Source organism: Orycteropus afer, unplaced genomic scaffold (genome assembly GCF_000298275.1).
Source record: "Orycteropus afer afer isolate SDZICR_OR568_19922 unplaced genomic scaffold, OryAfe1.0 scaffold00323, whole genome shotgun sequence".
NCBI classification, from domain to species: domain Eukaryota; kingdom Metazoa; phylum Chordata; class Mammalia; order Tubulidentata; family Orycteropodidae; genus Orycteropus; species Orycteropus afer.
Genome location: NW_006921910.1, coordinates 2011832 through 2016000, shown reverse-complemented (window position 1 = coordinate 2016000; position 4169 = coordinate 2011832). Strand labels below are relative to the sequence as shown.

General features: G+C 40.8%; 1 protein-coding gene across 1 annotated transcript in view; it reads right to left on the bottom strand.

Moving 5' to 3' along the window:
• Nucleotides 1-4169, bottom strand: part of DOCK3 (dedicator of cytokinesis 3) — a 738119-nt gene that overhangs the window by 48076 nt on the left and 685874 nt on the right. The gene's annotated exons all lie outside the window — the stretch shown is intronic.

Below are 4169 nucleotides of genomic sequence, written 5' to 3'. Positions count from 1 at the left end.
TATTTCCAATCGCCTCGTATGCATGTGAGAGCTGGACAATCAATAAGGAAGACCGAAGAAGAGTTGATGCTTTTGAGTTGTGGTGCTGGCAAAGAATGTTGAAAGTACCATGGACTGCTAAAAGAACTAACAGATCTGTCCTGGAGGTAGTGCACCCAAAATGCTCCTTGGAAGCGAGAATGGCCAGACTTCATCTCATCTACTTTGGTCATGTTGTCAGATGGGACCATTCCCTGGAGAAGGATGTCATGCTTGGTAGGGTGGAGGGTCGACGAAAGAGGGGAAAGCCTTCAACGAGATGGAGTGACATGGTGGCTGCAATGATGGGCTCAAGTATAGCAGGGATCATGGAGCTGGTGCGGGATCAGGCAGTGTTTCGTTCCGCTGAGCATGGGGTCGCTATGAGTTGGAAATGACTCGATGGCATCTAACAACAACAATAACAATAAAAGAAGCATTTTCTCACTCCACACAGGGCCAAAGAATGCTAAGGCAAAGAAGTAATACAAAGGAGAATTGAATTAGGAAATTAATTGAAGGCAATAATAGTCTCTGAAGTCCCATCAGCAGAAAATGAGAACAGATGAATAAATATGGCCTTTTTTTATAGTGGTCTGCTATGCGGCCAATGCAGGGACTATCATACCATTTATTGTCTGACCCAATAAGTCAGCTGCTTAAATATACACTCTTCAGAGGAAATAAAAAGTCTGAGACCAAAGGTCCTTAGGGATCAATGTAGTACTTTTCTCTGTAGAGAAGAGGCATCAGCAGGGACTTTCACAGGGTTATGTAAAGTCAGATAGAGCTGGGCCTAGAAGTCTACAAACCAAGGTGCCTCACTCTAGCTTAGAATGAGTCCTAGCATGCTGGGTCGACCAGGTGGCCACAATACTCCAAAGGAAGAAAGATTTGATTATAACAAGGGATTTCTCTTCACATATATGGGTGCAAGTAAATTGTGATACCCACCACAGAACAAAACTAGGAGTGAACCTGGAGCAGCAGAGAGAGTATAGAGACAGGGTGCAGCAGTCCACTACAGTTTGAAATGTTCTCAAAGTGGGTACTTGGGTCAACAGTATCAGCTTCACTAGAGATCTTGTTATAAATGTAAATTCTCAGCCCCAGGGCCTACTAAATCAGAGACTGGTGTGTGTGGAGGGGCAACAATTTGTGTTTTAACAAGCCCTTCCTGAGATTCTGATGCCTTCTGAAGTGTAAGAACCTCTACACTAGGCAAAGGAGCAGGTGATGGAGGAATATGAGGACATCTCTTCTTCCTCCTCGCAGTTCTGAAAAAAGAAGAGGTCATTAGGGGAAATTGAGAAATCTTAAAAAGAATCTGAAGATCATTGTTAGGTATGTCGAGTAGGTTCCAACCACAGATACAACGAAACAAAACACTGTCCAATCTTGTGGCATTCTTACAATTGTTGCTATGTTTGAGCCCATTGTTGAGGGTCTTCCTCTTTTTCACTGACCTACTTTATCAAGCATGATGTCTTTCTCCAGGGACTAGTCCCTCCTGATAACATGTCCAAAGACCAAGTCCCACTATCCTCCCTTGTAAGGGGCTTTCTGGATGTACTTCTTCCAAGACAGATTGTTCATTCTTCTGGCAGTCCTCAGTGTATTCAATATCCTTTGCCAACACCATAATTCAAAGACATCAATTTTTCTGCATTCTTCCTTATTCACTGTCCACCCCTCACATGCATATGAGGCAACTGAAAATACCATGGCTAGGGTCTGGTGCACCTTAGTTCACAAAGTGATATCTCTGCTTTTTAACACTTTAAAGAGATCTTTTGTAGCAGCTTTGCCCAATGCAATATGTCATTTGAATTCTTAGCTGCTGTTTCCATGGGTGTTGATTGTGGATCCAAGTAAAATAAAATCCTTGACAACTTCAATCTTTTCTCCATTTATCACGATGTTGTTTATTGGCCCAGTTGTGAGGATTTTTGTTTTCTAATGTTGAGGTGTAATTCATACAGAAGGCTGTAGTCTTTGATCTTTATCAGTAAGTTCTCTAAGTCTTTACTTTCAGCAAGCAAGGTTGTATAATCTGCATATTGCAGGTTGTTAACGAATCTTTCTCCAATCCTGATGCCATGTTCTTTTTCATATAGTCCAGATTCTTGGATTATTTGCTTAGCATACAGACTTGAATAAATATGATGAAAGGATACAACCCTGACATACCTTTCCTGATTTTAAACTGTGCAATGCTCCCTTGTTCTGTTTTGAATGATTGCCTCTTGGTCTATGCACAGGTTCCTTATGAGCACAATTAAGCGTTCTGGAATTCTCAATCTTTGCAATGTTATCCATAATTTGTTATGATCCACACAGCTAAATGCCTTTGCATAGTCAATAAGGCACAGGTTATCTTTCTGGTATTATCTCCTTTCAGTCAAGATTCATCTGACATCAGCAATGATATCCTTTGTTCCACATCCTCTTCTGAATCTGGCTTGAATTTCTGGCACTTCACTGTTGATGTCCTGCTGCAACTGTTTTTGAATTATCTTCAGCAATATTTTACTTGCATGTGTTATTAATGATATTTTTAGATAATTCTTGCATTGTACTGGAATGCATTTCTTTGGAATAGGCATAAATATGGATCTCTTTTAGTCAGTTGGCCAGGTAGATGTTTTCTAAAGATCCACTGATCTTCCAAAGATCAATGTGTGCAAAATCATTGTCTCTAAGCAAATAAAGTTCTTGAAATATGTTGTTGTTGTTAGGTGCCATTGAGTAGGCTCCGACTCATAGAGACCCTATGTACAACAGAATGAAACACTGCCTGGTCCTGTGCCATACTCACAATCCTTGCTATCCTTGAGCCCACTGTTGCAGCCGCTATGTCAATCCATTTTGAAGGTCTTCTCCCTTTTTCACTGACCCTCCACTTTACCAAGCATGATGTCCTTCTCCAGGGAATGGCCCCTTCTGACAACATGACCAAAGTAGGTGAGATGAAGTCTGGCCATTCTTCCTTCCAAGGAGCACTCTGGCTGCACTTCTTCTAGGAAAGATTTGTTCATTCTTCTGGCAGTCCATGGTATTTTCAGTATTCTTTGTCAACACCACAATTCAAAGGCATCAACTCTTCTTTGGTCTTCCTTATTATTGCCCAGCTTTCACATGCATAAGAGCTGACTGAAAATACCATGGCTTGGGTCAGTTGCACCTTAATCTTCAAAGTGACATCTCACTTCTTAACACTTTAAAGAGGTCTTTTGCAGCACATCTGCCCAGTGCAATACAATGTCTGATTTCTTGACTGCTGCTTCCATGGGTGTTGATTATGGAGCCAAGTAAAATTAAATCCCTGACACCTTTAATCTTTTCTCCATTTCTTGAAATATATCATGTCATAATTAGCAATACTGCCTATTTCAGGTTTGTGGAGTTACTTATATTCTGTAGAAATAACATTCCTGAAATGACACCTTGTCACTCACTCATTCAACAAGTATTTGTCCTATGACATAGCAACTGCCTATTTCTACACAAGAGATTTACCTCTTGAAGCCTAAATTTTCTCATCTGTGAAATGAGCATGATGGTAATATTTCTCTTCAGTGTCACTGCACCCTGCTTGGCTCTTGAGAAGTGCTCAATGAATGTTAGTTTTGATTTTTATCTCCCTGAGCCCGCCATGTTCTAGCACCATTTTGGGTTCTGAGAAATAAAATGCACAAGAATAGTCCCAGTCCCTGAGAGCTCATCCTCTGGTAGAAGGAGCAGAGACAACAGCTGTTACAGCTTAATGTGGTCAGTGGTCAGATGAAGCAACCACAGAGAGGGTGGTCTGGGGTCTGAGAAGTCAATGGCTGATAGAGTTTTGAGAAATAGTATTATAAAATCTTAAAAAATGTTTTCATCCCTTGATCCAGTGATTGTACGTTGAAAAACTTACCTCAGAAAAAACTGGGAATGGATATCTTTTTTGTAATATATTAGCAACAACAATTTGGAAAAAACCTGTTTCTGAAACTAAGAGCCTGACTAAACAAATTGTAGTACAGCTATGTAAGGTGCCATGCAGCCTCCAAACTGATGTTATAGTATTGTTGTTGTTGTTGTTATGTGCCGTCGAGTCAGCCCTGACTCATAGCGACCCCTCCTTGGGTTTCCGAGGCAGTATCACTACG